We start from the raw sequence: 22,497 nt of genomic DNA on the forward strand, positions 1-22,497 counted from the left end.
ATGATACACTCATGTTAGGACTGAAAAGAGGCTGTGACTTTCTTCATGGGGCTACAGAAAAAATTTTATCGGTCCATTAGTTTTGATTGGCAAATCCCCTGTTATCAACTAATTTTATCATGAATTCCATAGAACAGCCTGTTTCTGTCTGAAATAAGCAAATGTTACGGAAATCATGTTGCATTTATTTCACATCTTAAATCTGTAACTGCCAAGGGCAGATGTAAAATGCAACTCAGAGTATTTTATATGCTGTGAGATATACAAATTGCTGGAAAATTACAGGTGCAGATACTTAGCTTCTGTATGACTCTTGACATGTCATTCCGCAAATTTCAAAGCACAGGTGGCCTCTTTATATTTATGGATGACCTAGAGTTTATGGCTATATGATTATGGAATTACAACATAGAATAATGAAAAATTAGCAGAAGAAAATCATTTGTAAACGATAGCAGTTTTGTCTTTTTACACAAGTATAAACATACTCTATTTCATGGTGGAAGTGACTTTTTATCATTATTTATGAAAATGGGTGTGTAGATTCTAAAATAAATTCTAGCATTTAGGAACTGCCCCTGAAATAAGGAGACAAATTCATACTGAAAACAGGGTGTAAATTTTTAATGATGAGAGTAAGACACAAAATATCATGTTAACTCTATATAAATCTAGGTTATGCCCATATCTTCAGTACTGCATGCAGATGTGGTCATCCCATCTGGAAAAAGATATATTGGAATTGCAAAAGGTACAGGAAAGGACAACAAAAAATATTACAATTAGGGAACAGATTCTATATGGGGAGAGATTAATCAGCCTGAGAGTTTTCAGTCTGGAAAAAGAGACAGTTAAAGAAGAATATGATAGATGTCTATAAAATCATGACTGGTGCAGAGAAAGGATATAAGGAAGTATAATATATTCCTTTCCATAACATAAAAGAGTAGGCTTTACCAATTGAAATTAACAGGCAGCTGTTTTAAAACCAACAAAAGGAAGTATTTCTTCATATAACACACAATCAACCTGTAGAATGCCTTGTCAAAGGAAGTTTTGCAGGCCAAGATAGTAACACGGTTCAAAGAAGAACTAGGTAATTTTATGGAGGATAGATCCATCAATATCCAGAATGGGCAAGGATGGTGCCCCCAACCTCTGTTTTCCAGATGTTGGGAATGGGTGACACGGGATGGCTCATTTGATGATCACCTGTTCTGTTCACTCCCTCTGAAGCACTTGGCACTGGCCACTGTGGGAATACCAGATCCTGGTGTAGTTGGACAATTGGTCTGACCCAATGTGGCTGTTCCTATGTTATAAAGTTATGAGCTGGAGCAAATTACCAAACGTCATTGTGAACACTCCATTGCTAACCATTTTTTAAACCAAGATTGGATGTTTTCTCTGAAGAAGAGGTGCTGTAGGGATTTGTTTTCAGGGAAGTTCTGTGGTCTTTGTTGTGCAGATGGACAGATGAGATAATGGTCCCTTCTGGCTTTGGAATCTATGAATTTCCTATGCCACAGGAAGTTAAAACTGAGAGTTAGCTTCAGAACCAACTCTTGTCTTTCTAGGGTGACCAAGGCTGGCCAACGCTGCTTATCCGAGCCCCATCTCCAACTGTCACTGGTCTCTTGAATTCTGCCAGGTCCCCAACCTCCAATTGTGACTAGTCGCTTGAAACTAGCTGCTCCCCTTGCCCACTTGAAGCTGTTGAGGGTCACTGGAACCCTTCCTCCACACCCTCCAGCTCGGCCTCCCCCTTCATGGGGCTGGGCTGGCATCTCCACTGCTCTTCCTGCATTTTGTTCCATACCACTCCCCACACCACAAAAGCAGGCATTTATCCACTATGCTTTTACCAACTGAACAAGCTGGCGAGAGCAAATAGGACAGATGTTCTCTTTTGCCAAAAGTGTTGGAATGGCTGAAACAGGGCTTAAAAAAGAGTGTGTCTTGGCCAAACCAGGACATATGGTCATCCTTTGCTCATCACATGAAGTAGTATCTTACTCCATGAATAATCCCATTCTAGCTTGTAAACTCTCTGAACCAGAGACTGCTTTTTTATCTGTATTTGTACAGCACCTAGCACTATTGTGATAAACATGTTTACTAATAATTATTTGCAAGAATACTCATGGAATAAACTAATAGACAGTAGCTCTGGTCAGGAATTTTTCAATGAAATTTTTTGTTGGAAAATGCTGATTTGTTGAATACAAAACATTTTGCAGGAAAAGGTGTCTTTCAACTAATTTACCATTTAAAAATGTTTTTAATTGTCAAAACATCTTTTTAGGGTTGTTTGAAGTGCTTTTTGTTTCAAAAGTTAATTTGTAGGAGGAAGGAGTCATAAAAATTTTTGGTTGAGCCAAACCTTTCTGAGGAGTTCAGTTCACAAAAAAAATTGAGATTTCAATTTGCAACTCAGTTTGGGTTGAGAAAATATTTTGAATCACAAAGCTCTTTGCATTTCACACCGAAGTCTAGGTACTCAGCATGAATAAAGGCGGCAGAATGATTTTTTGCAGAAATTTTTTGACTTTTGTCTTTTGGAGGAATGCATTGTTAGGTTCCTTTAAAAAGGGAGGAAGCAAAACAAATCTTGAAGTCTTCCTTAATGGAGCTTTCTGAGGATGACTTTAGAAAGCCAGAAAGCCATTTTAAAGTGGTTTGTGCTAAGGATATGTACCTCCACAGAGAAACCTTCACTTGGGTCATTTGGATTTCTCTCTCTTCCCAGGAAGCAGCTAGTCAAAACTGTCTGTATGCAACAGAAAGATAAAAATTTCAATTAGGTTGAGTGCTGTCATAAGCAGACTACATGAGAAGGCTTGAGATAATATGCATTACATATTGATGTCTATCAGCACTGAGAACATACCCATGTTTTATTCCATGCCCCTTTTGTAGGTTTGGCAGCAGTGGCACCCAATAAAGGCCTAATCATATTAATTTATGCCCCTATCAATTATGCATTCAGATTCCCCCGATAGCTTGTCAGTTTTTATTCACTATTTTCTGAAAAATATGCCTATTACAGTTACTGAGCAAATAGGAGGACTGTCAAAAACTGAGATTTAAAGAATATTACTTAAAAGGGGTGGGTTTCTTTAATTTATAAATCTTGTATTATATGTCATGCATTTGTTAGTTTTAAAACAGGTGACAGTGCGGGTATAGATGTCATATTAAGGACTTTCTGGAGATGAGGGGAGAAGTTGGCTTTCAAGAAAAGTTGAATAAAGCAGTGCATTTTAAAGCAAAGTGCAATCTCTGGACTGTAGATGTAGTAACAATGTATCAGCTTTGTTAGTTTAATATGAATTTGAAGGTCTGTCTCTTAAATAATATACATCAATGAAGTTTTTTTAAAGTAACCATTTTCAGTTCATAAACTGATATTTTTTTATGTCAGAAACTGTTTTATACACCGTAACTGGTCTCTAAATTCAGAGTCCTCCTTGAGTGTTTCTATAGGTGGTAAACAATGTAAATAGGAAGATTGTGTAAAGTTCATGAAATCGCAGTATTCACTATCTTGTGCTGAGCACCTTACTGCATGTACTGTACAAGCCATTTACAAATATCCAAATGCCACTGAATGCTGAGTGGCCAGTCTTGCTGATCTTGATAACTCTCATTCCAGTCAAGGGGGCCACTGAATTTTGATGTGAGTTTTGACATGCAAGGAATGCAAGGTCAGGTCCTTAATATATGTGCAATGCTATAATGTGCTTGATCCTTCCTCAGCTGATGTCAATGAAAAAGGTCTACATTTTCAGAAGTGATTGATGGCTGATTTTTAAGTGCCTCAGTTTTGGGGTATCTCATGCTGAGCACCCAAAGGAAGTAGTAACTTGTGAAAATTTTGTCTAGCATCTCCTTTGGCTGACCAATATCAGACCCTATGTGTCATTTCAGTTTACATAATTTAGGAAGGCCTTTTATGTTCTATTTTATCAACACACACACTCAAGCATTTTGACATCAGGAAAGTTTCATCCTCCACATGTATTATACCAAATTATCCATATGTATGAAACAAATTACATTTACAGAGCTAGATTTAACCCTGGGTCACACAGACTCTTGAAGCCAAACCCAAGGAGCAGGACACCTGTTAGTGTAAAGGCTGCGCAGAAGGGCACTGTGACAGCGTCAAGCAAACGTAACCCCTCTGAGTGCCCACCCCCAGTCCCGTGTTGGCCAGAAAAGCGGGAGGAGGGCAGGGTATAGTTTGTTTAGGTTTTTTTACAATGCTCTTTGAAAGGGATTTATCTCCAAAATATGGAGGCACCTTCTTGAACAGCCCCTATGACCTTCGGGTTCTGAGATGGGTGAGGTAATGTCTTTTATTAGACCAACTTCCAATATTATCTCGCTCGCCTTGTCTCGCTAACGTCCTGGGCCCAACATGGCTATAACGGCACTGCATACAGGTCATGAGGACAGTATTTTTGTGCTTGCTAAATATAACATCCAAGGAAAAAATAGCTCTTGTCACTAAAAGTTACATGTTTATTCAGTTTTTAGCTACTCCATGAATGTAATTTGTAGTGTTGTTCTTTACACCACTTTCTGTTCCCTCAGGTCAATCCAAAATGCTGCTTCCCAGATCATCTTCCGTTCCCACCACGCTGTACATGCCTCCCACACTCCCTGCCTGCAGAATTGCTCCACTAGCTTCCCCTCATCTTCTCCATTAAGTTCAGGTTTCTCCTCCTATATTTAAAGCACTCTGTCACTGCACTCTCAAGCTCTTATACCGTTTCAGTCTCCATGTGTTCCCAAACTCATCTCCTGACCATTTCCTTGAGAGAAAATACTTCTGCCCTTATTTGGGGCCTCATGCCTCTTCTCCCCTCCCATCTCTTCCTGTGGAAAAAGGTGTGAGGAGGGAGTTAAGGGACAGGAAACTCAGTAATGAAAACCTTGTTGAGTTTTCCTACCTGATGATCCATAGGGTGGGTGAGGTGTGGTTATCTTGAAACAGATAATGGAGTCAGCCCACAAACCCAGGCACAGATTCTGGGCCATTACTGTGAGGCCTAGATTAGCTACACAGAGACACAAGTTCTCCCACAGCTTCCTTGTCCCCTGGGGTCCTGTTTCTGTTCCCTGATGGTAGTTCAATGCTGATGTAGTGTCTGCAGCTAGTGGCTTTCCCAGGCTCCCTCTTTTCAGAGGGGTTTCGTCTTCCTTGTGTACTGAGCCATAGCACGTCTTTGGCTGCCCGAGAGAAGGCTAACTTCTGAATGTGGAACTTTGTGAGACAATCACTATCTGAGTCCTTAGTTTGGCAAAGCTCTCAATGACTTTAATAAGAACTGAGCATCGGTATCTAGGGACTGGACTCTTTATTTCCTTTACCAGCTCCTGACTTGCTGCCACTTTTCCCCGCCTCTGTCCATATACTTAGGCAATTACTGTACAATGAGCACCCTTCTTCTCCTCTCATACATCCTCCCATCCTGCAACTTGGTCCATCTACAGCAACCAAGAGGGACCCTGTAGTGTACAAGTTGCATTGCATCTCCTTTGCCTGTAGATGCTAAGCTCTTTGAGGAAGGGACCTCTTATTTTCTCAGCAGAACTGACCAATTATACATTGCCTCATACACGTATGTAGCTGTTTAAATCATCCTTATGTTAACTTACATGGGCTGGCATATATTAATAGTAAGTCTTAGCACTTTTACAGCCTATAAAATCCTCAGAGCATCTTACATATATTAACTAATTAATCTGCTCAACACATCTTTGACATAGGTAGAGATTACCCATATCTTACAAAGGTGAAAACTGGGAAATGTTCAGGGATTTGCCTAAAGCCACAAAATAAGTCACTGACACAGCCATGATTTGAACTCTCATGTTACTGGCTTTTCATTCCATGTTCACATGTTTGTCTATGTCAACATTTTCTTTCTCCTCTGGTGGGTGGTTCGTTGTACTCCTTCAATACAGTAAGGTCTCAGAGTATGCAACCCCTGCTCTTACACATCTGACCATGACCCCACCCCCTGGCCTTTTAAACCACCTGCAAGTGGCTCTGGGTTCAAGCCGCCCCCCCCACCCTGCGTGGCTCCGGTGTCACCCCCCTTCAGGCTCACAAGCTGCCCGCCCACCCATGGCTATGATGTAACCCCCTCTGCCAGCTCACCACCCAGGCATGGCTCTGGTTCCAGCTCAACTCCCCACCCACTCCCCACCCCTGCAGCCCAGCTCCCCACTGGTGCTCAACTTTACCCCTCACTCCCCTAACCCACCCCAGGCTTAGCTCCCCCCCGCCTGCCTCCCACAGCCCCAACCCACTGCTAGGCTTAACGCTCCCCAACTACCACCCCTAGCCCAGGAATTACCTTTCTGCTGCTTCCCAGGCTGCAGAACATGTGTTCTGCCAGGGAAAAAGCTGGACCCCAACTTGTGCAAAATCCGGGTTACGCGAGGGTCCATGGAACAGAACCCTTGCATACTCTGAGACCTTACTGTAATTCCATAAATCAGACTGAGCCTACCTTCCAATTAAATATTTTTCCACTGCCTTCCACCTCAGTATAGCCAGTACATCTGCCTAGAAACCACAAAATTATTCATAAGTCACATGTGAAATCTGCTGCTTTGATTTAAAAATACATATGATGGGAATTCAGGAGAGATACTTATACTATCAATTAGTACTGTCAGGACAGAATCCAAGGAGATTCTCCTGTTCAAGCGAAGGACTCCTGTTTAATTCATGTAGCTGCTATTTACTCAACCACCCAGATTTTTTTTCCTTCCCAAAATATAGACTTGCCAGGTACCTGTTGGACTGAGCTGTGCGTACATGCCCGTGTTAGGGCGAGGAAATGTGTAAATCCAAAAAGTGATGAAATAGTAGTAAGGCAAGACCTGGCCTGATCAACTAAAAGTTTGACAGTAGTTAGCAAGGAGGAGTAGGCCAATTAATGCCTTTAAGTAGCTTTGTACTGCAAGATCTTAGTGCTCTTGGAAGCATTACAGGGATAATGTTTGTATGAGGATGAACAGTTTCTCCAGTGTCCTAGTTATCCGCAGGTGTCTCGTCATCATTCAGCATGGATGTCTTTCTGCTTCACCTTTTATTTTCTGTCAAAAGTACATTTATTGTGGCAGTCTGCTTCTTTGCTTCTGTCTGAGCTCCTTTCTCAAAGCACTACTGGGTATTAATGGATTACAGGATTCCATGTTACACAAATTCCTTCTTAAAATTGTGGTGCCCTTGGGCTACTGGTGGTGTTGATAATTAGTACTCTCTTTGCCATTATGCTAATTATTTTTACCTTACCTTCGACCTTTATATAAAGATCTTAAGTGTTCCCCTTGACCAGTACCCCCAGAATTATACCGTGCACCAATGAAGATAAAATACAAAAGTTGCATCTTAAAGCTATTAGAGTGGAAGCATTAGAAACAGCCACATGAGTAAATTGTACTGAGACATTCCTTCCATTCTCCATGAATGTGATATGAATCCAGCTCTCTAATCCAGCATGCTCTGGACCTGACCAATGCCAAAAGAGAGAATTTGCCAGACCGCAGGAGGTCAATATTGTCTAGCAGCTTTACCAACACTTCCACTGTTTCCTGGGCTATTAGAAGATATTTAGGGGTAAATTACAGCTAAATAACACACAGAACACTGAAAGCCAGGACTGCTGGCTGTCAACAAACTTTATGGGACCATGGGAAACTTGGCCACACCCATAATAAGTAGTCATACAGCTAACTAAAATCATGCTGGATTATGGATGTTGCCAGACAAGAGAGGATCAGATTAGAGAGGTTCAACCTGTAGTTACACAAGGGAACCTAGAACAATTGGAAACATAGAGCATAACTGAATTTGATTCATCTTGGAGAAACAAGATATCAGAGGCTGTAAGAGTGAGGCTACGTGTCACAGTAAGTGGTTCTGCAATTTTTTTCAGAACTTTTGAATGAATGCCATCTGTTATTGGTGACATATTACTGTTAATTTATCAGTTTGTTCTAAAATAACGTCTGCTGACACCTGGGACAGTTCCTCAGATATGTGGCCTAAAGAGATTGGCTCAGATGTGGGAATCTGTCTCACATCTTCTGAAATAAATATGAATGCAAAGAATCAATTTAGCTTCTCCCTAACAGTCTTGTCACTTTTGGGATAAAGCAGAAGATGAGGTATTAGTTGGTGTCTGCCCCAGACTACCAAATCATACTTGGGAACAGGAAGACCGGCTTCTTAAACATCTATCTAGAATGTTAAGAATGTGAGTGGTAGCAGTGTGATTATGTGGAAACTTCAATTTGAGTGACGTATGTTTGAGTTCTCATGCTGTCATCCTTGGAATTTCTAAATATTGTAGATGGCATTTGCTTAACTCACAAAGTGTTGCATTCATCATAGTAAAATTCTACATTAGACCTCCTTGTGACACTTAAAAAAGAATTGCTCGTGGAAGCAAAAAGCATTGGTAGTTTGGAGAAAAGTGACCATGACTTGATCACATTTATAATATACAAACAGAATAAAGCCTGAAGCAATTCTATATATACTTGGTGCTATAATAGGGCCAATTTAAAAAAACTGAAAACAATTATGAACCAAATCTAGGAGGAAGTCTTTAATCAGAAAAACGTGAACGACGATTTGGACTTTTTTAAGAACACTTTTAAAGACGCCCCAAAAGCCACAATTCTAAAATCAAGGAAGAAGGCTGAATTCATTTTAAAAAAGGGAGAGTGAAGGCAGATGCAAAAGAAAAAATACCCACAAAAACACACAGAGATAGATCAATCGATCGATCTGTCTAGCTATCTACATCCCCATTCTTCCATTTGTTAAAAATTACCACCTATATAACAAATGAAAAAAGGGGGCATAGGTAGTAATGAATATAAATCAGAAACTCAGAATTATAGAAAATGGATAAGGGAAGCAAGAGATACATGGAGAAGGCTATGGGCAGCAGAGTTAAGGACAAGAAAGCATTTTCTAAGTGTAAATAGTGTAAGTACAGTTTAGGAATTGGCTTTTGAAAGCTTGGCTGCAGCCTTCCAGTAGCACACAATCTTAGGCTACGTCTACACGTGAAGCCTACATCGAAGTAGCCTATTTCGATGTGGTGACATCGAAATAGGCTATTTCGATGAATAACGTCTACACGTCCTCCAGGGCTGGCAACGTCGATGTTCAACATCGACGTTGCGCAGCACCACATCGAAATAGGCGCAGCGAGGGAACGTCTACACGCCACAGTAGCACACATCGAAATAAGGGTGCCAGGCACAGCTGCAGACAGGGTCACAGGGCGGACTCAACAGCCAGCCGCTCCCTTAAAGGGCCCCTCCCAGACACACTTGCACTAAACAGCACAAGATACACAGAGCCGACAACGAGTTGCAGACCCTGTGCATGCAGCATGAATCCCCCGCTGCAGCAGCAGCAGCCAGAAGCCCTGGGCTAAAGGCTGCTGCACACGGTGACCATAGAGCCCCGCACGGGCTGGAGAGACAGCGTCTCTCAACCCCCCAACTGATGGCTGCCATGGAGGACCCCACAATTTCGACGTTGCGGGACGCGGATCGTCTACACGGTCCCTACTTTGACGTTGAACGTCGAAGTAGGGCGCTATTCCGATCCCCTCATGAGGTTAGTGACTTCGACGTCTCGCCGCCTAACGTCGAAGTTAACTTCGAAATAGCGCCCGACGCGTGTAGCCGCGACGGGTGCTATTTCGAAGTTAGTGCCGCTACTTCGAAGTAGCGTGCACGTGTAGACACAGCCTTATAGTCTTACAGCTTAGGCAATGCTGCCTTTCCTTTTCCCTGTCACAGTTCAGCCTCATCAGATCTGATAGTTGAGCTGACTGTGTAGTATATGCTTGTGGATTTTGTGTTTGTGTGAATGAGAGAGAACACCAGAGCGACCAGGAGATAATTGCTTAATAGAGTTGGTCTGTAACTATAGACTCAGTAAAACTGCATTGTAAACTTAAGCATAATTAAAGGGGAAAAGCGGAGCTGGGGAATTGCTTACTAGAGCAGGTCTTTAATGAAGGCATGCTGTACTTCTCTTTGTAGACTCTGCTGCTGTTGTAGTAGAAAACCTCTCTGTAGAATTTCTAACCAGAGTTTTGAAACTGTTCCCTGTCTAGAATCCCTAAACTAAATGAAAATCCCATGAAAACCCAGGGGAAAAGTCTATTCTCTTAGATAAAATTTACACTATCTTTATGTGTTGACCTTGCTTATATTTTCAGAAACCGTACATGGAGTTGTTGAGTTGGTCAATAAACTAATCCAGCCATCAATAAAACACACCTTCTTGTTTATTAATATGTGATTAAAAATGTATATGATAAAAACATATTGACTGCAGCAGAGTTTGGGTGACAAGAACAATTATGGTTTCCAAGTCTAATCACTACGTGAGCTATTTAACCCAGTGAAAGTCAATAGTCTATTAATGAACAACTGTGCTTTTATTTTAAGTACAGTATTTGGATTTTATTAGGATTCTTATTCTTACTTCATTGACTGTTGTAATTTGTACAACTCGCTTGAATTAAACAGTCAACTGATAAAGCATAAATGTAAAGAAACATTTCTGTTTCTCATAACACAAAGATGTATATATGCGCAAGCAGTATTTGCTTTCATTGCAGCTTTCTTTCTGCAATTAGACTAAGGTGATAATTCAGTATTTTCTATTTTTCAGTGTAGTATATTGCTACTAGTTACACAACTGAGAAACAGGCTTTCAAACCCTTGTAATTTATTAATAAGCCAATTTAATATTATTATTTTAGGCTTAATTTTAGTGCTGTCAGGTGCAGTACCTTATTTGTTTCTTATTTTAAAATGTATAAATAAGTGGACTTACACTAGTATAAAACTAATATGTCAAACCCTGGGTCTTTTTCTGATCAGGGGAATTTCAACTTGTCTTTACTCCTTGTCATACTCTTATTGCACTTTCTTTTCCAATAATATTTCAAAGAACTCAAACATTTCTGTAATTCTGTAATTTGAAAATCTGACATGTAAAGGTGGCTAGAAGAAAATTATTTTAAAAATAACTCCAAGAAGCAAACTTGCACATTTCATTCCTGATTTACAAAGAAAACTGAATGAAAAAAAGAGTGGTATCTTTAAATCTGACCCAGGTCAGTAATGACCAAAAGTAGTGAAAATCTGAAGATTATTCCTATGCATTTGTGAAACAAGGAAGCTCTAAGAGGTGATGGTGATGGGCTTCAGAGAGATTAATTCCATCTACTTCCTTGTGGACAGATGCCTATATCACCATCACACTTTGTGGCTCTGAGAGAAAACAAGTAATTAGGTATTGAACCTGAACTATTCCTTTAAACCTTCAAGGCTGAAGCTTCCATTGTAGGGTTGTATGGGGAGATTTGCACCTCTGCTGCCTGGCTGGTTGCTGTTATCTAGCTAGAACTCTTAGATAAAAATAAATGTATGATACGTGGCTCTTTGCACACTATCTGTGGCTATCCCTAATTGGTTGGCCACTCTTGCTTTATCTACCAATATATATAAGATAGGTAAAAATAAATATATAGTACCTGGCTCTTTACACTCTATCTACACTCTATCTAATATATATTGGTAGATAATTAAAAATAAATATATAGTAAGTGGCTCAATGCCCTCCCGCCACCCCAAGCCCTCCTCTTCTCACCTACTCCCCCTCCCCCAGAGCCATGCACCCCCAATCCCTGCTCTTACTCAATGTCTTCCTCTTCCCCCAGAGTCAGGCACCCCCAGCTCACGCCCCGCCCCCCCCCACTCTAACTCGATGCCAGTGACTCACCAGAGCTGCCACCACTTCCGCCGCCACCACTGCTCCTGCTGCCACCAAGCGCTGCTCCCCCAAGCAGTGGGACACATGTGCAGAGCAGCAGAGGGCACTCCTGACACGTGGCTCAAAGGAGGAGCCACATTTAATGGCCACAGGTTGGGCACCCCCTCCTAGCCTAGTGCTCAAGAAAGATGCAGAATTTAATTTGCTTCTGTTAAAAAAAAAAATACAAACATGACCACAAACTACTCCTTCACTGTCAAGGCAAAAGTGTGGTGGGCGCACGGGGGCGGGTGTTTACCAAGATACAAGAGAAGATCATGCCCTCACCTCTGAAGCAGCTACATTTCATTTTATGCTACATTACAAAATAAGATACGCAAACCTTTTTTTTTAAGTTATTTGCTCCTTTCTTACACCTTCCATTAGGCATAGGCAGGACAGTCCACTAGCTCAGGCACTGCACAGAGACCAAAGAGATCTGAGTTCAAGTCCTGGTTCAGTCACAGGTGTACTAAGTAACCTTGAAAAGTCAGATAATCTATGCTGTGTTTCAATTCACCATAGGTAAAATAGGGAGAGTGCTTCTCTTCCTCTGCAAGGTGGTGTTAGCATTGTGAGGCCCTTCGGGCAGTCTATACAAACACAGAAATACCTGGGTAGCTAAGAATCACATTAACAGGAGTCTTTCTGTTGACTTCCATGGAAGTTGGGTGGAATCCAGATGCATGCATTAGCTTGTCCATTGAATGCATAATCACATTGTCATCTCTGCTTGTTCTTCTGTCTGCACTTGAGGGCTTGGATTCCAAAAACATTTACTGTGCATGGTGCTTACTATCAAGAGTAGTCCTAGGGAAGGAAGTGTTTGCAGGATCAGGCTTTTAAACTGTGAGTTCTTCGTGCCAAGGATTTTTTTTTTCGCTACTCCAAAATGCAGTGAACATTAAGCAATAATAATGCCTGGCAGTCCCATAGATATGCCTTCCTCCTATTTATAATTTGCTTGTTGGGTAATTTGGTAAACACCTCAGTAACAAAACCATTTTTTTGAAAACTCTCATCCTGTACTGTGCTAAAACGTGTTTATTTTAGGCAAATATAATGGGAAAGTTTGATTACTGCTCATAGTTGCCATTTAGTGAAGGAGAATAGAAATGAATGAACTGAAAGGGGAAAGCAATCAGTGTACTCACATATTCCTAAATTTTATTCTGAAATTGTTATTGGCATTATAACGGATGAAACTAGCCTCTTAGCTTGGTAGGGTAAAGGCAGAGAACACAAGAATGGCCACACTGGGTCAGACCAAAGGTCCGTCAAGCCCAGTATCCTCTCTTCCAACAGTGGCCAATGTTAGGTGCCCCAGATTAAATGAACAGAAGAGGTAGTCATTGAGTGATCCATCCCCTGTTGCCCATTGCTAGCTTCTGACAAAGAGAGGCTAGGGACACCATTTCCCACCCATCCTAGTTAATATCCATTGATGGACCAGTCCTCCCTCAACTTATCTAACTCTTTTTTAACCCTGTTAAAGTCCTGGCCTTCACAGTCAGATCTGGCAAAGAAATTAACTGTGCGTTGGGTGAAGAAACACTTCCATTTGTTTGTTTTAAACCTGCTACCTATAATATCGTTTGGTGCCCATTAGTTCTTGTGTTATAGGAACAAGTAAATACCTTTTCATCCAAGAATGGATTGAACATAATGGAAATCAATCAGCCTTTCCACTGACTTAACTTTAGAATTCAGATTTTAAGTCAATGAGACCTATGTTGGGGCAAATTATTCCACAATTGCCTATTGCCAGCAGAACCAACAACCACCATGGGCAAGGTGACGGGGAGGAGCGGGGAGTTAGATCTATGTCCTGGAAAGGGCAGGGCCAAGAGTGGAAGGGATGTGGCCAAGGCCAGTCAGCCCTCAGCACTTCCAAGACCGTGGTACTTCCCCCCTACCCACAGCTGCACACCGCCAGAGCAGTGCTGCTCCTGCATTTCAAAGAGGTCCAGAGCCAACTCCTATGCCTCCCCTGCTTTGGTGGGACTACCTATTGTTGAATTCTTACAGCATCTGATTCTGACATTGGTCAGAGACAGGATAGTGGACTACATGAACCATTGGTCTGATGAAGGCCTGCCAATGGTGGTGGCAAAAGGGGCAATTGCCGTGAGCCCAGTGATTCAAAGAGGCCTGGGGCTCCCAGCCACTACCACTACTGCACAGTGGTGACAGCCAGTTCTCCGGGCCCTTTAAATTGCTGCTGGAGCTCTATGCGGTAAGCTGCAGAGCCCTGGGTGGCATGCTCCATTTGGTGCTAGGGGATGGCTGCCTGGCCCTGCTCCTTGTACCTGGGGCCCTGCTCTTTCCAGGACTGCTGAGCTGCCCTCCCACACCTTGCCAAGGACCTACCAAGTAGGTCTATTGGCTCACCTGTTCTGAGCCAGTCTGACAGTTCCCAGGTTCCTATTCCTAGCCATAAGAATTGAGTCTGTCAGCCAAGAGGAAGGTGGGAAACAATATGATGACTTGACATAAGGGAAACTGTGCACTAGGTTTTGCCATGGTCATTCTTTGGATGTTTATGCTTCTGTTTGAAGCTCAAAGGAGTTTACCCAACCTATTTCCTGTACAAGTACTGAGTTGCTGCCATTACAAAGCATTCCTCTTTGATGGTCTGGTAGAGTAATAATACATCATGGGCTCAGAAACATGCATTTGGGTAGGATAGTGAAACAGCCCATATTAGACCAAAGGATTCTAAAAATATAAACTGAAAAATATAAATAATATGAAAGGACTAATTTTTCCTCTCACTTGTACTAGTATAAAAACACTGTAGTTCTGACTGATACCACACAAGAGCAAAACAGATTCAAAAACAGCACAAATAGAGGCAATCAATGTGCACTTTTCACTTAAATAAACATAAACCCCTGACATAAAAGAACATAAATCCAGTGCATCTTAAAACTCATGTGACTCTATTACCACAAAGGAACATTATCAGACAAATTAAAACTATATATATTTATCAGAAACTAAACTGCACACAGATGTACTCGACGCATAAATTAATTAAAACCCTGTAAAAGCGATCACTTGTTTTAAAATCTTATTATCTGAGTTGACACCTTGCGCTTGTGTGTGTATCTTGACAACATTATTCACGAGACAATTTGTTTCACTCCATGACCTGATTCACAGAATATTAATACATTAAAGCAAGTTGTACATTTGAGTCTAATTAAATATGTACGTTGTAGATCTTTAGTCTTCCACTCAATAAACCCGTGTTTCACTGGGTTTTGGGACTCTCTGCCTCTGCTTTAAATCTAGACACTAGCGTTTGATCAGGTTACTTTACAACTCGCGATACTCAGTAATGCCAAATGTAAGACTTAGATAAATTCTGAGAAACTGACATCCCAGATATATTGATATTGAAGAAAATATGTAACAACTCTAAAAAAAATGACTCTTCAGACACAGATAACAATGATAAAAACCCATTGAAATAGAATTGTCTGAGAATTTTTATGGGGGTTTTTGAAGGAACATACTAATTAATCTTGGCCTCATCAATTTGTCATTGTCAAATTACTTCACCATCTTCAGGATCAGGTTCTACATACATTCCTACTGATCCTTTATTTTCTTTGTCACATCCTTATTCTGTCCAAACAAAAGAGAGGCCATATTGTGATGTTGCTGAACACACCTGTCCTGGCCCCTCTGCCCTGTCTGTCTCCTTCAAAGCGTGTGCTGTCATTGTGTTGGTTCCTGTTCCCCAGTTTATATCACACACAGCTTTCAACAACAGTTGTCTTTGTCTGATATTTTTCTTTGGAAGGTTTCAGAGAACTATACCCCAATAATCATAGCTGTGAAGGAGATAAGCTTTGTTGTTCCCATTACTGTACTTTGAAGATGTGTGAACTGAGATGTGAATTCAGTAAAAGGCAGATTTTCAAAGGCACCAATGGCAGTTAAGTGCCTAGCTCCCTCTAAAAGTAAGGTTAGGCTTCCAACTGCCATTGGCACCTTTGAAAATATTCCCTGTATGAACTGTCCAAGGCCACAGAGCTAGTCACTGGCAGAATTTGGAACTGTCTAATCATCCTTAATTTAGTCTAACTTCTAAAGAACTTTGCTTTTCAAATTCTTCAAAAAGCTGCTGCTTGGATCAAAGATGGTATCCAGCAGGGAAATAATTCAGAAAGGTAAATGTAATTGAGATGACCTAATAATTCCTACTCAAAAGACCATGTCTACACTATCGCAAAACTTTGAAATGGCCATGCAAATGGCCATTTCGAAGTTTACTAATGAAGCGCTGAAATACGTATTCAGCGCCTCATTAGAATGCCGGCGGCCGCAGCACTTCGAAATTGCCACAGCTTTCTGCGGCGCGGCTCGTCCAGATGGGAGTCCTTTTCGAAAGGACCCTACCAACTTCGAAATGCCCTTATTCCTATCTGCCGTGGCTCCCGGCGTTCTAATGAGGCGCTTGCATGGCCATTTTGAAGTTTTGGGATAGTGTAGACATAGCCAGAGTGAGGCTATGGTTACACTACAGCGATCTGTTGACAGAAGCCACTGTCAGAAAAGATATCCCAACAAAACTTCTGTCAACAGAGTGCAGCCACACACAAAAGCCAGTCAGATGAGCACTCCGCTCCGTTGACACAGCGGCTGGATTGGCTGGCTTCTCTCTCAACAAAACAGGCACCCGGAAGCACAGCAAACTGTCCATTGATCTGGATGCCCTGTCTGTCAAGAGAAGGCTCCCCCAGAGAGTCCACACAGCTTTTTTGTTGACAGAACCTGTTGACAAAAGGCGCTTTTCCTCATCTGGGAGAGGCAGAAGGTAGTCAGTGGAAGTGCCGACTTTTGTTGACATACTGTCAACAAAACGCATTTTGTGTGTGGATGTGTGGAGAGTTTTGTCTACAGAACGGGTAGTCTGAGGCTGCTGCTACACTAACATTCTCCCATCGGAGGTGGCATGGCAATGAGGCAATTCGAAGCAGGCTAATGAGGCGATAAAGTGCATATTCAGTGCCTCATTAGCATAATAGTGGCTGTGCGAACAGGCTTCGAATTTCAGATTGACAGTGAAGACGGGAGCAGCTTTGAAATAAACTTCAGTGTTCACTTACTCAGATCTAATTCTGTGAGAGTAAGGGAATGTCGAAGAGGAGCGCTTATTTCAAAGCTGCTCCCCATCTTCACTGTCAACCTGCAATTTGAAGTCTGTTTGCACGGCCGTTATTATGCTAATGAGGCACTGAATATCCATGTCAGTGCTTCATTAGCCTGCTTTGAATTGCGTCATTGCCATGGCACCTCCGATGGGAGAATGGTAGTGTAGCAGCAGCCATAGCGTGCCATGTTCAAGGTAGCTCTAATAATAAACTTTTGTTATATTCTTTTTACCTCTCTTCCTCAGGTGAGAGTTGGAGGGGTCCAAAGTCAATAGCAAGTTTCATTCATGCCACAATAAAACCAACAACCTTTACACGTGTGGTGCCTCTGCAGAATTTCTGGTGCAGACATATCATAAAACAGGCAAGCGCTCTGCTATTTGGGGTGTGTACCTGACCAGTAGGCAAGGAAATACTGCTTCCAGGGCTGTCAGTCTGGCATCTTTCATGAGCACTAAACCAAGGACCAAAATTGAGGGAATTTTCATATGGATGGCAAAAGGTTCGTGCCTGGCACAAGTCTCTGTTCCAATGCATGTCAAAGAAAAAAGGCTCACTTTTTAGTAGGGGCAAAATAATGTCTTTCCCCCTTAGCCTCCTCAGAAATGTTTGGACCATTTTGACAGCAATTTTCCAAAATATGCAGCTGGAGGCAGACATGGAACATTTCTTCCCAAATGGTTAACTGTTGGCAAAGGCTATATTTACACTAGCCCCCCACTTTTGAAAGGGGAATACTAATGGGACACTTCAGGATATGCTAATGAGGTGCTGCAGTGAATATGTAGCATCTCATAGTGGCAGCCATGGCACATTAAAAGTGCCACTTTTGATCACGTGTGGCTCGTCTACATGGGGTCCTTTTCGAAAGGACCCTGCACCCTTTGAAACCCCCTTATTCCTATTTGGTTATAGGTTGTTATATTGGTGGTAGATGAGCCACAAGCAATCAAAAGCAGCACTTTCCAAGTGCCATGCCTGCCATTATGCCAATGAGGTGCTGCATATTCACTGCAGCACCTCTTCAGCATATCCCAACGTGTCTCATTACCATCCCCCTTTCAAAAGGTGGGGGTAGTGTAGACACAGCCAACGTTATCAGTCAGTGAAGTTAGGGTGTGAGTGGGGAACGGGAATGCCAAGAAACCTTCATAAGAAGTGGTGTTGTCATCCCTCTCTATACAGCCAACATAGAGCTTCTTCTCTGAGGGCGTCTGGTCAGTTTTTCAAACATGGGTTAGTAAAGCACCACACAGAATTACCACAGTGGATAGGTGGTGGGTAGCTCATTTTTCAAATGGGTACAAACAGAAAGGGGATTAAAGAGAGAGCTAGAGATAGACCACAGGAGACCTAATTCTAAATCCCCCAGGTATACCCATTAGAGCAGGCTGTCTCCCAGCAAACTGACCTGTTTCTTTACTGTGGGCTCCCTCTGGCCTGCTAATTTATTGCACTGCTTTGCTGAACAAGAGCATAAGTATTGGACAGAATGTCCTTTTTGTCTTTCTCTTTAGCACTTTATGATTTACACTATTGGTGGGGGAGGGGGAATGGGATAAGGGGGAGTGAATAATGAACTCATACAGGTCAGAACAGGACAACTGCCTCCATTCAGGTTTGTAGCTCCTGTGGGCATGCCTGTGCAGTTCGTAAAGCTGACTTTGCAGCCCAAGTTGAAGCAGCATGCTCCACGGCTGCAGAAGGGGCTGGTGCAAGGGGAAGTCTGAGCTGAACAACTCTGACATTCTGTACAGACCACACCTGTTGCCTGTGTGACTAGTTCAATCAGGGCCATTGCTTCAAAACTCCTTGCTAGGTGTGTTTCATGACAACCAGTACATTGCAGGGGCCAGTCCCTGAGCTAGATAAGCCACATAAAACTTCATGTCGCTGACTGACTTGCTTAGAAAAAGAAGAGTTAAGAGCTAAGATTAAGACTATGTCAACTCTAGAGGGTTTTGTCAACAAATCCCAGGGAACATCTAGATTCACTAGGTGTTCTGTTGACAGTAAATCGATGGAACTCTGCTCTTCTGTCAATGGCATTCTGCCATTCCCCCATGAGGCAGGACACCTCTTTTAACAGAGATCTGTTGACAGAAAGCCAGTCTGGACGTTCTGGGGAGGGTCTTCTGTCGACAGACAGGGCCTCCAGGACACTGAGCTAGTACACTAGCAACTTTTGCCAACAAAATCCCATTTTTGTCAACAAAACCGATAGAACGTCCACACACAAAATGTGGTTTTTGAGAGTTTGTGGACAAAACTCAGTATTTTTGCCAGCAGCGTTCTGCATCTCAGCCAGGAGGCATAATGTCACTGTTGACAGATTCTGTTGATTAAAAAGCTGTGTGGGAGCTCTGAGGGGGCCTTGTCTCCATAGACGGGGCATCCAGAACAACGGGCACCCTGTCTGCTGTGCTTCAGGTGCCTGTGTTGTTGAGAAAGCAACCAGGCTGTCTGGCTGCCCTGTCGACCAAGGGAAGCACTCTTCTGATTGGCTTTTTGTGTGGCTGCACTCTGTCTATCGACATTTTGTTTGGAAATCTCTTCAGACAGTGACTTCTGTCGACAGTGCTGTAGTGTAACCGGCACCTCTGCTGTGCTTCCAGCTGGCCATTTTGTTGAGAGAGCAGCCAGGCAGTCTGGCCGTTCAAGCAACAGAATGGGTCACTCTTTTGATCCACTTTAGTGTATGGCTGTGCTCTGGATGGGTGTTTTGTGGGAATATCTCTTCTGAGAGAAATGTCGCTTGACAGACACTTGTAGCATAGCCGGAACCAGATTAACTGAGCAGATAGCAGGGCCCAAATGAAAATGCATTATAAAAACATTCCCAGCCACATCAAACCCCTTAGCTAAAAATGCAGCCCCCTTCAGCACCCAAGAGCTTTCTTCACCTGACTGCTGACTCCTTTTTTCTCTTCAAAACACCCAGCAGCACCCATGTTAACAACCCAGAGTAAATCAAACAGAGGCCCAGCTGGAAGGAGCCAGCTCATCTCTCCCTTGATATCAGGTGTGTGCTACACTTCTGTGGCAGATGAATTTATGAGCCTGTTCCACTAAAACTTGCAAGAGGACCAGGGGGAGATGCCAGATATTTCCAACCCAAAAGCCTTATAGGCTGTGAAAAACAGGTCTTTCCGTTTGCCTCAAACCCACCCACCTGGGCCTTTGGTGACTGTTTCCCATAGTCCAGTATTAAACCAAATCTTTGCCATCATGCACAGGTTTAAATCCACTGAGGTAAAAAGCAGTTGGGATGGGCCTATCTGTATCTCTCTCTCTCTCTCTCTCCTCCCTTTGGAGCGCTGTCACTGTTTGGGGCCGGCCAGCTCTCCTATAAAACCCGTTTGTAAAAAGCTGCCTTTTAAATAAAAACTAAGGCAGAGAGGGAAGACCTGCCAGGGTTTGTGATCCTAGCGAATTTAGAGCAGGTCTTCCCAGCTCCTGTCCGTTCGGAGGCAAGTCCTAGGAATGTTTCTGTGTGATCAGGCTAGGCTATTAACTATAAACCCGTGGTGCCATGGGAGGGTGTGGGGGTGTTTTTAAATAAGACCTTTAATTATTGCCTGTAGGAGAAGTTACTATTTAACTCCTGCGTTGCTCTTTCCAGTCTCTCCAGCTGTAGGTACTCCAGACTGAGCCTCCCACAAAAAGGAGGGCGAGCTAAAAAGAAATAAGCGCAGGGGGGTTGAGATTTTGAGCTCCTGGCTCCTGTTTCTGCCCTACGCGGATAACTGACCCGCTTTCCAAAGGTTTGCTCAGCCGTGACCCTTTGCACAAGGCTGGGGGCGCGATTCTCCCCGGGGGTTTACAGTCCGTACCCGGGCCGGCTCTCCGCCCCTAGTTCCTGCCCGTGGCTGCATTTCGTGCCCACTTTTGCACGCTGCTGATTTAATCCCGTCCCTCCACACTCCCCCCCCCCATACAAACAGGCGGCTCGAAGGGTCCGCTCCCGGGGACGCTGGGAGAAAGCAGGCAGCCTTTGCCACTCCAGACGCCTCTGTCCCCCCCAGCCCCCAGTTTCGCCTCCTCGCTCTGCGAAGGGAGAGCTTGAAGTCCCCGTGCAAGCCTGGCGTCGGCTCAGGGCTTAGATCTCGCAGCCAAAGCTCCTGCCTCCACCAAGACAACAACAAGGGCCGCCCTAATTCAGAACCTGGGAGTCACCGAAGCAAAAGCCTTTCCTGATCGGGCTGTAATGGTTTCAATCCCTCTGCCAGGGAAAGCTCTGGCTTCTGGGCTAGAGACGGCCGAGGGACAGCACGCCTGCAAAACTCCGCTTCCGTAACGGGGTGAAGAGGGGCCAGAGAGGCAGCAGTGGCGGGTTGCAGCCTAACAAAACAAACCGGCCGTCCTGGAGCACCTCCAAGGCGATCCACAGGATTGACGAGGGGATGAGCTCTAGTGGGACGGACCCACTGAGAGTGGGTCCTGGAGCACCTCCAAGGCGAGCCACATGATTGATTAGGGGATGAGCTGTCGTGGGACAGACCCACTCAAAGTGGGTCTGTCCCACGACAGCTCATCCCCTAATCAATCATGTGGTTCGCCTTGGAGGTGCTCCAAGGCGGCCGATTTGGGGGGTGAAGTAACTGGCTGTGCCCAACGAGCCTCTCCCTTCCTGGTAATTACCCCTCCATCTGCTCATTGACGCCGGGTGTCGATATTTAACACCGGGCGCCTGCTTCTTCCTCGGGTCAACGCGTTCATTAAACACGGCTCCGGGCCGGGCGCTGGCAGTCCCGCGCTGCGCTCGGCAGCAGGCGCTCAGCACGAGCGGGACAAGCCCTTTGGAACGTTGGCGCGCGGCGGGCAAGGAGCCTTGCGGCGTCTGCGCATGGAACGGCCCCGGCAGCCCGGGGAAGCCCGTCCGGCTGTCATGGGTGGCGGGCGAGTTCGGCGCGCGCCCCGCGCTCTCGTCCCAAAGAGATGAGCCGGTGCTTTGAGTTTTCCCTCCAGCGCTCCCCGCCCCCCCAAAGTGCCACCCTCTGCCTTCATTGCCCGCCCATTAAACAGCGAGGGCTTTGCTCCCGCGGCGGAGCCTGACCTCAGCCTGGGCTCCTCTGCGGCGTAAGGTTGCAAAGCCGGGCTCTGGCGCTCCCGACAACGGCGAGCCTGGTGCAGCCCTCCCTGGGCGTGAACGTGTCGGGGTCCAGCTGCTGCTCAAGCCCAGGCTCCGGGCCCGGCGTGGGCTCTGGTCGCCCACGGGCTAGTGGGCCCTGGCCAGCAACTCGCCTGCCCACCCCGGCGGGCGCGCAACGTGGCCTGATCGCGGCCACTTCCAGGCTTAGGTACAGCGCTGTGCCGGCCCCGCCAGCGTCCCACCCTCGGGAGCTCGCCCGTCCCAGCGCCCGGAGGGAGGGAGGGAGCTGCCCCTGGTTTTCTCCCGAGCCGGGGAGATGCCGCGCCACCCGCAAACGCTGCAGGCCGGGCGGGCTGGGGACG

The 22,497-nt window shown here is 44.2% G+C and overlaps 1 long non-coding RNA gene across 1 annotated transcript; it reads right to left on the reverse strand.

The window, feature by feature from the left end:
- Positions 1-633: 633 nt before the first annotated feature.
- LOC142011092 (uncharacterized) lies at positions 634-22,301 on the reverse strand. The gene is made up of 3 exons (XR_012644967.1): positions 22,100-22,301; positions 2,699-2,770; positions 634-721 (listed from the first exon to the last, which is right to left on the reverse strand). It is a non-coding gene; the product is annotated as an uncharacterized LOC142011092 (long non-coding RNA).
- Between the last annotated feature and the right edge of the window lie 196 nt (positions 22,302-22,497).

Source organism: Carettochelys insculpta, chromosome 3 (assembly GCF_033958435.1).
Source record: "Carettochelys insculpta isolate YL-2023 chromosome 3, ASM3395843v1, whole genome shotgun sequence".
Lineage (NCBI taxonomy): Eukaryota > Metazoa > Chordata > Testudines > Carettochelyidae > Carettochelys > Carettochelys insculpta.